The following is a 12962-nucleotide window of genomic DNA, read 5'->3' as shown; positions in this document are numbered from 1 at the left end:
TATAAATGAGCCCTACATCGGTGAAAGAAAAAACTTTGCAAGGGCTTCTAAGAGGTTGAGCTACTCCCCATTGTGCCAATTAGTTTTATGGTGGAACCTCAACTTTCTCCAATTTGAAGAAATAAAAAACAGAATTTAATGACATGGCTCGAAACGATATCTTTTCCGGCCTTCAAGGGGTCACCTAATATCACTTTTGTTCCTTGACGAATTTGCCACTAGTGTGATGACTTTAGTTTAGATTTCACATTGGACCTTCAAAAATTTCAAGAAGCCTTGTATTTATACTAGACAAAATGATCAAATAAACTATAGAATTTGTACAAGAAGTTCCAAAGATCAAATGCACAAATAATCTTGACAAACCCATTAAAAATGTACATTCAATTGGACATGATATGAATGAGTTGGTTCAAGCAAGACTTGGTGAGTGTCAGAGTGTGTGCCTTCATGTATATTCCTTTTATTATTTCTTTTCACCTGTTGATTGATCCGAGTTGTAAAATTTTAATTATTTTGTATTATTAACAATTAAGGACATTGTGATATAAAAGTAAAAACTACAAGTAGTATTATTCAATAAAACAACACTAATTTCAAATTCGATAAAATATTACTAATTATTAGATCAGCCATCATCACTGGGAAACAATACTACACATCAAGACTTAGATACTAGCTAGAGCCTAGAACTGTTGAACATCTATAGGGTTAAGAAACTTAAGTTTGAGAGGATGAGTTTTTGAAGTGGCATTTGGATCTGGTTTCCACATTTAATTCTCATAGAATCGAGAATGAAGTTTTCATAAATAGCAGACAATATGCTACGCTATTCCTTGAAAGAAGGTGCCCCTTTTAAGATAAGTAGGTGGGTTTTTGCTCTTCATTAAGTTCAATAAGTTTGATTGTCTTGCCAACTTTAGGACTTACTAGACTCGAACTGTGATGTCATATGAAATAGCATAAATCACAGCTTCATTCTCTGCGCCATTGCTTTGGATTGTTGAAAATTGAGATACTATTCCAATCCCAAAACCACAAACCTTCATTGTCACCTCCAGTGGATATTACTCTATCTGCATTAGCCGCCATAGCGTTAATAATGGTTTTCTGTTCGGAGAGCATATGGTGTGCATAAATTCTCCCCTCAATCGGAAGGTTGAATTTCTTTATCATGTTAGTCGAAGCAAATGCAAAGCAATTCCCCTTATGTAATTTAGGATGTTGTGCCATTGCACACACTAATTTCTTATAACGCGTGAGAGTTGAAACGTTTTTTTCCATTTCTAAGGTCCTAGAGCTTTATGGTTGTGTCGTGAGAGTGATAACAACTTGTGGATTTGTTGGCCTCGCAAGAAAGGAGCAAATTGTACCTTCATGGCCGAACAATACATGAACTTGCACATGCTTAAGAAAAATATCCTAAACCCGACATACACTATCACGTCCTCTGGTATGTAAATAGTCAAGAGTGGGATGAAGAGTCATGCTATAAACACCACTTAGATGACTGTGCTACGAACAAATAACCTTGTTCTGTTCAAAGTCCCAACAATTAACTTGACCTTCATCGCCAATGGAGGACAAATAAGGATGCATGGTGCTAACGGCAATGCCTCTTATCTGCTCAATATGTCTCGTAAATGAAAGTTGTAGACCATTGGATGCCAAATCACATATCTTGATTGTCCGATTAGTAGAGCTAGTGCAAAACCACCTATTGCTTGGATTTATTGAATAAAATGTATTTATGTTGATTTAACTTTCCTATTTGAAATAATAAGTGTCATTATTATATGCTTATATACACATAAATGAAAGTATCATGCTTTTTAGATTCTTATATGCAATCTATTTATTTCTTCACTTCTTATTTGCTAGGGATCTTTCTCTCTCTTTTCAAATTTAAAGTTATACGATCATGTATCACTACATCGAGTTGAAAAACATTTTGATTATAAATTCGTATTGATCTATGCGGTTATTATTGAGAATTTTGCACTATGAGATCAATTTTGGTATTTTATGTCCTTTATTAATATTGGTCTTACTTGGAGAATTCAGATGAGCTGGGTTTGAAGTTCGTTTCATTATATATGGAATTTGCAGATAAGAGACTGATGCGAAAATTAACTTAACATACAAATTAACCCTTTTTTGACAATTGTAGCATATAAATAAGTAGGGATCGTTCTTACACCGGGGATTATGAGGGATTGCTAAACACTCTAAACTGACTCAAATAAATAAAATTAACCTTTAAAACACTTAAACTCACGTAGAAAGACTCAAACACGTTCACAAGACTCAAAATATGCTAAAAACACTCAAAACTGCCTTAAAAACACAATCTGGGCAGTTTTGAGCCTAAACACAAACTTGGACGAAAATTGGTTCTAACTTGACTCAAAACTCTCAAAAACACAATCTAAAACATATTTGGACCAATTAGACACTCTAAGACAATTGGGGATTTGGTTTTTGACGAAAATCAAACAAACAAAACAAATATGTAAACTAGACAGATTTGGACGAAATTGGTGGAATTAAATGGATGGTGAGATGGCTAGGAGGTTTTTCTCCACACATGGCATACTTGCACATAATACAATTTCCAGTTGCTTAATCAATGAATTTATGAACCTCAACACCCCAAGTTAATTAGGTACGCTTAAATTAACTCTCAGATTTCCCTTAGGCCATTGAATTGAATGGAATTAGCGCATTGCAATCAAATTATTCCTTAAAAGTTTTCTATATGAAAGCGCATAAAAGAAAGACAATCAAAGATCATTAGATTCTATGGAAATCATAGGTGTTGACGAGGCATTCGTAACTATGAAAGCGCATGATACTTATGCCAAGAATTCACTTATCATAATTGTGACCAACAATCTTAACTACTCATGAATATAAGTTCCCAGCGATTAGGTGAAGTTCCCTCATACCCTAGCATCATGTTTATGCATGCAAATTAAGCGTGCACTCTCAATTCATATACATAAGCAAGTTTTAATTAAAACAGATAAGTAAATTGAATTCATCATTCATGAAATCACAACTGAAAGTAATCAAATCATCATGCAAATATAACCATGGTTTTGAAATTCCCCCTAGCCAAAAGGGGATTAGTTCCTCATGCTTGCACAACAAAAAGTATTGAATTTAAACATTGAAATCATAAGAAAGATTACACCTAAACGTTCAGCAATTCCAAGATGGATTCGATGCACAGATTGGCTCCTCTTCCTCCTCCTTGCTGCGGCACAAAGTGTGTGTGATGGAATTGGGGGTTTTGGATGGTGTTTCCTTGTTTAGAGGGATGGAGGATGGTTGATTATGGTTGATTATGGTGGGGAAACTGCGGCAGATGTGTATGAATGTGTAGGGAGGTGTATGGATGTCAAGAATGGAGAATGGAGGTTGCGGCACAAGGGTTTTGTGTATAGCATAGGGGGTGTACGAACTTTTGGCTGAAATTATGCTTATATAGTCCTAGGGTTAAGTTGATTAGGGTTAGGCTTAACAGATTTAGTGGATTAGGGCCCTAGGGTTCGGCCATGGGTTATCAAATCCACCTAGGAAGGGGTTTGGCCCACATAGTTTTATAAAAGGATTTGTATACCCAAATCCACAAGGATTAGGCCTTGGAAATCAGAATCCCAAAGGAATTGGGCCTAGGGAGGTGCGGCAGATTTAGGGGAGAGGGTTGCTTGGCTTGCAAGGCAAGGCAAAGCCTTCTAGAAAGGTTTGGGGCGCCACTTCTCTAGGGCTTCTAGAAAGAATAGGTTTTGTGGCAGATTTGGACCTTCTAGAATAGGATGCTTCTAGAAATAGGTTCTAGAATTATCCATTTAGGTCCCCATGCAATTAGGATTAAGACATGATAAGGTTTGGATAAGATGAGATGAGATAAGGTTTGGATAATGTTTTGGATAGTGTTGGATAAGGTTAGATAAGGTTTTGGATAATGTTTCCTCTTTTGAGCTCCTACCTTATCCACTTTGTCCCAAGCTTAGTTCCTTCCTCTTCTTATCACATTTCTAGCCTCTTGAAGTCCAAATTCGTCCATCCATGTTGGCCCATATGTAAGCTATCCACAAAGTGTCCAAAATTGCTCCGAAATGCACCAAAATGCCCTTTCTTGATACTTTACCCCATAGGACCTACAAACACACGAAATTGAGTTGTAATGCAACATTAACTAAGAAATAATAGCATAAATGCACAAGAATAAGCTAGTTAAGTCGCCTAAATATGCTCCTATCAAATTCCCCCACACTTATCTTTTGCTAGTCCTCAAGCAAAACAAATAAACAAAAGAAACAAAACATCACTCTAGACCTTCCAACGTTTGCCTCAGGGATTTCCAATGAAACATAAAATGTTACAGATCACTACTCACATAGATTTACGCAATCCTTACCCTCGAGCATACTTAATCATAGTCACCATTCACTAGCTCGCATTTAATCAATTAAAACAACATTTTGAATGTAGTAACATGCCTTAGAGAATTCCCTCAATTCCTTACAAGATGTACTCTCAATTTTCACACAGAAGTTCTGACTACACTCCCTACACTAGGTATATGTGAGAAGATTGATGTAAACATGTAGACGAACACTCACATATGTTATAACAAGGAGAGCATTTTCTGGAATTATTAGCATGTATATATATGATCTCATGAATGGAATGCCACTACTTAGACACGAGAACCAGGGATACCATATGCTCAAACCCACTTTAAACTCCACATATTGAAACACATAACAATCAAGATAGAAGTCAAAGGTTGTAACGAGGCTAGGGAATTGGCTAACAACGAAAGGTGAAGGATAAACAAACATTCTTAAAGCAATAGTGAGCAAAGTATTGAATTAGGCACTTAGAATTCCCTTTAGAACGCAGAAGTCAACTTTGAACACCCAAGGGGGAATCACACAAAACTTAGGGCCATATTCAAACTTTTTGGACCCTCTCTTCAACAATCACACTTGTGAGTTCATTCTCACTTATTTTCACTCCTTTTCTTTCTTTTCTTCTTTTTCACGATTTTTTTTTCTTTTTCTTTCGTTTTTTTTTTCTTTCTTTTTCCCGTGCCCCTTTTAAGACTTTGGCACACACACACTCATAAAATCCCTTCCCCCACACTTGTTTTCTGCACAAATGTCACTTAAAAGGAATTCCTTCTAAGTTATGCTTCACTATACTTCAAGAACACGGGTATGGAAAGTCTTATTCTAGGCTGGGTAAGGGTGATGTGGTTAACAAGAAAATAGGCTAACTGAGGCTCAAAGGGGTTTAATCCTACAATACAAATGACAATGGTGGATTCGGCTATTTGGCTATGGTGGTGACTACTACACAACTTCATCTTGTTATTTGTTATGCTAATCAATTTCATGCTTTGAATAAAATTGGTATGAGTTCTAGTATTTGGAACTATAGTGATGAAACGCATTCTAAGTAGCAACCAAGCAAAGAATAATGAGATCATGCAACGACTTTAGAAAACAAGAATGCACAGATTAATAACTCTCCAAATAAACGTTTAGGCTCAAGTCTCTCAGGGATGTAGCGTTTGTTTGAGTTCCTTCCTTCAAGCATGTCACAAAAACTGATTTTATCCTTTGTGATTACATGTGAATTCGTAAACTATAACTACAACCAAGCATAAACCAAAGAGCAAATCACACGTCCATCATTGTTTGTAACTCTCTTTAACAGTCATGCATTAAAAACCAAATCCTCATCATTGTGTTGGAAGGTACCCTAAGACACAAACAAACACACAAAAACAACTCTTTTTGGCTTTTTCAAAACACTTTTTTTCACTTTTTTTTCAAATTTTCGGATTTTTACTTCAACACACACCAAAACAGCTTAAAATGCACTAAAAACACTTAAAACAGTGAGAAACAACATTAGAAGTAATAGGTGATAGAATCCCACGAATTTTGCATAAAAACACTTGTTTACCCCCCCCCCACCCACACTTAAATCAAACATTGTCCTCAATGTTTCACACAAAGACTCACATAAAAGCAAACAAATAACAATCAACTAAGCATGATAAAATAAATAGCAAGGAGAAGGGTTTAGAAACACAAATCTGGGTTTGGAGTGGAAGTTCCATCTTCTCCTTGTCGAATGCATGGGTTGCCTCCCAAGAAGCGCTTGCTTTAATGTCTTCTAACCGGACGAATACGCCATGCTAAGCTTCACTAGTAGTACCCACGGCATGGAGGGGTACATCATCCACCACATGCTCCTCGAAATTCTCATAGTAAGGCTTTAATCGATGGCCATTCACCTTGAACTCTTGTCCTGTTTTCAAGCTTTGAACGTGGACTGCACCATAAGGAAAGACATTAGTAATAACAAACGGGCCAACCCACTTATAATGCAACTTACCAGGAAACAAGCGAAGGTGGGAATTAAAGAGTAGCACTTTCTGCCCAATGGAGAATGATTTGCCTCGAATCATCTTATCATGGAAAGCCTTGGTCTTCTCCTTGTAAATTCGAGCGTTTTCATACGCCTCATTCCTAATCTCTTCTAATTCATTCAATTGGAGCTTCCTGTGAAGTCCAGCGGCATCAATGTCCATGTTGAATGTCTTGATGGCCCAATGCGCCTTGTGCTCCAATTCCACGGGAAGATGGCATGGTTTGCCATAAATGAGCCGAAATGGAGACATGCCCAGGGGTGTCTTATATGCCGTGCGATATGCCCACAACGCATCCTCTAACCGTACACTCCAATCCTTCCTTGTAGGGCCCACAGTTTTCTCTAGAATTTGCTTAATTTCCCTATTTGAAACTTCGACTTGCCCATTGGTCTGAGGATGATAAGGTGTTGAAACCTTATGCGTGACGTTGTACTTCTTGAGCAAAGCCTCAATGGTTCGATTGCAAAAGTGAGATCCTCCATCACTTATGATCACTCGTGGCATTCCAAACCTTGCAAATAGGTTAGTTCTAATGAAATCTGCAACCACTCGAGAATCATTAGTTCGGGTGGCTTTTGCTTCCACCCATTTCGACACATAATCCACAGCAAGTAAGATATACAGGAAACCATGTGAGGAAGGAAAAGGACCCATAAAATCAATACCCCAAACATCAAAAATTTCAACAGGGAGTATAACATTTTGCGGCATTTGATCCTTTGCACTAATGTTACCCATTCTTTGGCAACGATCACAAGACATACAAAAGTTTCTAGCATCCTTAAATAAAGTTGGCCAATAGAATCCACATTCTAAAACCTTAAGGGCTGTGCGTTATGTCCCAAAGTGTCCCCCACATGCATAAGTGTGACAGAATGTTAAAATAGAATTGAACTCCATGTCATGCACACACTTACGTATAATCTGATCCAAGCAATATTTCCACAAGTATGGATCATCCCAAACATAAAACCTAGCATCTTTTTTCAATTTATCACGTTGGTTTCTATTTAAAGTGTTAGGAACTTGTTTAGTCACCAAATAATTTACCAAATCCGCATACCAAGGCTCACTTACCTTAATAGATAGCAATTGCTCGTCGGGAAAGGTTTCTACAATAGGGTACGGCTCCTCCTCATGTATCATGCGGCTTAGGTAGTCAGCCACCACATTTTCACTTCCCTTTTTGTCCTTGATTTCGATGTCAAACTCTTGAAGAAGTAGCATCCATCGAATTAGCCGTGGTTTGGCTTCCTTCTTCGTGAACAAGTACTTTAAAGCTGCATGATCAGTGAAAATAATAACCTTAGTACCAAGTAAATATGATCGAAATTTATCTAAAGCAAAGACAACGGCAAGAAGTTCTTTTTCAGTAGTTGAATAGTTCAATTGAGCGTCATTCAACGTCCGAGATGCGTAGTAGATGACATGCGGCTTCTTGTCCTTCCTTTGGCCCAAAACAGCTTCTAACGCATAGTCGGATGCATCACACATTAGCTTGAATGGAAGGCTCCAATCCGGTGGCACAATGATGGGTGCCGTGGTTAGCATGTCCTTAAGGAGTTGGAAAGCTGCCGTGCATTCCTTGGTGAAGTTGAATGGTGCATCTTTTTGTAGAAGGCGGCATAAAGGTTAGGAGACCTTCGAGAAATCCTTGATGAACCTCCTATAAAAACCTGCATGTCCAAGGAACGAACGAACCTCTCTAACCAAAGTAGGAGAGGGTAAGTGACGCACAAGATCTATCTTTGACTTATCTACCTCAATACCTTTTTCAGAAATAATATGACCTAAAACTATGCCTTGTTTAACCATGAAATGACATTTTTCCCAATTTAACACAAGGTTAGTTTCAATGCATCGTTTTAAAATCAAACTAAGATTATTCAAACAACCATCAAATGAATCACCAAAAACGCTGAAATCATCCATAAAAACCTCAATAATTTTCTCAACATAATCTGAAAATATGCTCATCATGCATCTTTGAAATGTGGCAGGTGCATTACATAAACCAAATGGCATACGACGATAAGCAAATGTACCAAAAGGGCATGTGAAAGTGGTTTTTTCTTGATCTTCCGGAGCTATCACAATTTGATTATAACCTGAATATCCATTAAGAAAACAATAAAAAGCATAACCCGCTAACCTTTCAAGCATTTGATCAATGAATGGCAAGGGAAAATGATCTTTCCTTGTCGTGGCATTAAGCTTCCTATAGTCAATACAAACCCTCCAACCTGTTTGGATTCGCGTAGGAACAAGCTCATTTTCGGCATTTATCACCACAGTTGCTCCGGATTTCTTTGGAACACATTGCACCGGAGACACCCACCGACTATCCGAAATTGGATAGATCACTCCACAATCCAAGAGCTTGATTATCTCCTTCTTCACAACTTCCATCATTGGAGGGTTGAGTCGGCGTTGAGCACTCGAGATGCTTTGGACCCCTCCTCCAAAAGTATACGATGCATGCACGTAGTCAGGCTTATTCCCTTGATGTCGGCCAAGGTCCAACCAATTGCGGCTTTGTACTCCTTTAACACCCTCACTAACTTACCTTCTTCTTGTGTCGTGAGTGAGGAGGATATGATGACGGGCAAGGTCTCTTGATCTCCCAAGAAAACATACTTTAAATGGCTTGGCAATGGTTTAAGTTCAAGGGAAGGTGGCTGCACAACTGAAGGAATGGGCTTATTAGTCGAAATTGGAATTGAAATTGGGTCCGAGGACTTACCAGATTGTAGTGGCAATGACTCAAGGGCAGCCACTATCTCAACCATGTCACCCCTAGGGGGCATGACATAGTGCTCACCATGCATGCCGTGGGTATGCAATTGCCCTACTTCCTTGTCTTTGAGTTCCATTCCTCTTGTAATGACCAATTCAAGTGCATCTTCGTTCAATTGTTCAAAATGGTCCTGCGCCAACGAATCAATTACATCAATAGCAAAACATGAATGATCATCAAGAGGGTACTTAATAGATTCATAAAGATTGAAATTAATCACTTCCCCATTAAATTCCATTGTCAAAGTCCCATTAAACACATCAATCTTCGTGCGGGCAGTTTTCATAAAGGGCCGGCCAAGAAGAATTGGCAATGACGGGGCATGGTTTGATTCTTCCATTTCCAACACGTAGAAATCTGCTGGAAAGATTAGATGATTAACCTGCACTAACACATCTTCCAAAACACCCTTTGGATAGGCATTAGATCTATCGGCCAATTGAATAATCACACCATCATTTTTTAACTCACCTAGGTTCATAGATGCATAAATTGAGTAAGGCATAACATTAATAGATGCACCTAAGTCTAGCATGGCATGTTCAAAATGATTATTGCCAATAACACAAGGAATTGTAAAACTACCCGAATCTTTGCATTTAGGGGGCAATTTACGTTGGCCCATGAACTCCGCAATCTGCCCTACTTGCTTTTCTAATTCATCAACCTTTTTGTCCCTATTTTGCATTCCCTGCGCCATAGAAGTTAGTAATTGAAAGATTTGATCATTATCTATGGACGAACCTGATTTGGGTTGTGTAGGTTGTGATTGGGGTGGTGTGGGTGCATACGGCCTTTGGTAGAACCCCGGAGGTTGCTGCCTAAATGTGCTTTGTTGTTGGGGTTGTTGTGGCTCCCTGCATTTGAAATTTGGATGATCTCTCCAACCGGGATTGTATGTGTTAGAGAAAGGATCACTCCTTGGTTGGTTTTGGTTCCCATAACCCATGGCATTGGCAGATTCCCACCTCCGTTCTCAATCAATTGAGGGCACTTGTCCGTGAGATGTCCATTCATGGAGCATACGCCACAAACAGCCACACTTTGTACCTTTGGTATTTCAACCACCTGCGAAAGAAGAGAAGTAAGATTAGCCATTTGATTTTGAAGTTCGGAAATAGCACTTACCTCATTCACTTGTTGCTGCCGTGGCATGTCTCTTTGGCCAACTCCTTCGTACTGTTGAGCATTCAAAGCTCGGTTGGCAATGAGAGTCTTGGCGGCCATGGGTGTTTTGTTCACTAAAGCTCCACCTGCTGAGGCATCTAGCATTTGACGTTCAATTGGTAGAAGCCCTTCGTAGAAATATTGAAGAAGAAGCTCCTCCTTCATTTGGTGTTGTGGACATGAAGCAACAAGGGTTTTAAAACGTTCATAATAAGTTGGAAATGATTCACCTTGATTTTGCTGAATGCCACTAATTCTTTTACGTAAAAGAATGACTCGAGAAGTTGGGAAAAACTTCTCCAAAAACGCCCTTTTCATACTCTCCCATGGTGTGACAGTTCCGGGAGCTAGTTCATACAACCAATCTTTAGCCTTTTCCAAGAGAGAAAAGGGAAAAGCCTTCATCTTCAAAATGCTCCCATCAACATTCACCGGGGTCATACTTGAGCAAACAACCTCGAACTCCTTCAAGTGTTTATTAGGATCTTCCATAGACAACCCATGGAACTTAGGAATATGATGCAATAAACTAGACTTGAGTTCAAACTCGTTAGTCTTGTCGGGGGCTGCCCTTGGATATTGAATGCATAGAGGCATGGCATTAACCAATCCCGAAGCAGAAAGCTCTTTGATTGTTCGGTTGTCGGCTGCCATAACTTGTTCTTCCTCAACAACCTTTGCCGTGGCCTCCTCCTCCACTTGTATTTCGTCCTCTTCAAGCTCAGGTGCAGGTTGAGGTGGTTGAGGCTCTTGTTGATTCTTCTTTCTTCTCAAGGCTCGCTTAAAATCGTCGTCAAAGTCTAAGATATGCGCATGAACCGGTTGAGAACTCCGAGTCATAAACTAGTGCCTAAAACAAGGAAACAAACAAGTCAGAAACTAAAAGTAATAACAAACAAATAACACACGAAAATAACTAAAAAGAAATAACAAGGGATTAGCAAAGTTGCTAATCCCCGGCAACGGCGCCAAAATTTGATGCGAAAATTAACTTAACACATAAATTAACCCTCTTTTGACAATTGTAGCATATAAATAAGTAGGGATCGTTCTTACACCGGGGATTAGGAGGGATTGCTTAACACTTTAAACTGACTCAAATAAATAAAATTAACCTTTAAAACACTTAAACTCACGTAGAAAGACTCAAACACATTCACAAGACTCAAAATATGCTAAAAACACTCAAAACTGCCTTAAAAACACAATCTGGGCAGTTTTGAGCCTAAACACAAACTTGGACGAAAATTGGTTCTAACTTGACTCAAAACTCTCAAAAACACAATCTAAAACATATTTGGACCAATTAGACACTCTAAGACAATTGGGGATTTGGTTTTTGACGAAAATCAAACAAACAAAACAAATATGTAAACTAGACAGATTTGGACGAAATTGGTGGAATTAAATGGATGGTGAGATGGCTAGGAGGTTTTTCTCCACACATGGCATACTTGCACATAATACAATTTCCAGTTGCTTAATCAATGAATTTATGAACCTCAACACCCCAAGTTAATTAGGTACGCTTAAATTAACTCTCAGATTTCCCTTAGGCCATTGAATTGAATGAAATTAGCGCATTGCAATCAAATTATTCCTTAAAAGTTTTCTATATGAAAGCGCATAAAAGAAAGACAATCAAAGATCATTAGATTCTATGGAAATCATAGGTGTTGACAAGGCATTCGTAACTATGAAAGCGCATGATACTTATGCCAAGAATTCACTTATCATAATTGTGACCAACAATCTTAACTACTCATGAATATAAGTTCCCAACTATTAGGTGAAGTTCCCTCATACCCTAGCATCATGTTTATGCATGCAAATTAAGCGTGCACTCTCAATTCATATACATAAGCAAGTTTTAATTAAAACAGATAAGTAAATTGAATTCATCATTCATGAAATCACAACTGAAAGTAATCAAATCATCATGCAAATATAACCATGGTTTCGAAATTCCCCCTAGCCAAAAGGGGATTAGTTCCTCATGCTTGCACAACAAAAAGTATTGAATTTAAACATTGAAATCATAAGAAAGATTACACCTAAACTTTCAGCAATTCCAAGATGGATTCGATGCATAGATTGGCTCCTCTTCCTCCTCCTTGCTGCGGCACAAAGTGTGTGTGATGGAATTGGGGGTTTTGGATGGTGTTTCCTTGTTTAGAGGGATGGAGGATGGTTGATTATGGTTGATTATGGTGGGGAAACTGCGGCAGATGTGTATGAATGTGTAGGGAGGTGTATGGATGTCAATAATGGAGAATGGAGGTTGCGACACAAGGGTTTTGTGTATAGCATAGGGGGTGTACGAATTTGTGGCTGAAATTATGCTTATATAGTCCTAGGGTTAAGTAGATTAGGGTTAGGCTTAACAGATTTAGTGGATTAGGGCCCTAGGGTTCGGCCATGGGTTATCAAATCCACCTAGGAAGGGGTTTGGCCCACATAGTTTTATAAAAGGATTTGTATACCCAAATCCACAAGGATTAGGCCTTGGAAATCAGAATCCCAAAGGAATTGGGCCTAGGG

The 12962-nt window shown here is 38.6% G+C and overlaps 1 pseudogene; it reads right to left on the bottom strand.

Moving 5' to 3' along the window:
• Positions 1 to 929: 929 nt before the first annotated feature.
• LOC103934588 lies at positions 930 to 1731 on the bottom strand (annotated as a pseudogene).
• Positions 1732 to 12962: the final 11231 nt, after the last annotated feature.

This window comes from the organism of the source record quoted next, unplaced genomic scaffold (assembly GCF_019419815.1).
Source record: "Pyrus x bretschneideri cultivar Hongxiangsu unplaced genomic scaffold, Pyrus_bretschneideri_v1 Contig31, whole genome shotgun sequence".
Classification (NCBI taxonomy): Eukaryota; Viridiplantae; Streptophyta; class Magnoliopsida; order Rosales; family Rosaceae; genus Pyrus; species Pyrus x bretschneideri.
Note: the sequence above shows the minus strand (reverse complement) of the source record. Positions and strands in the feature narration are given on the sequence as shown.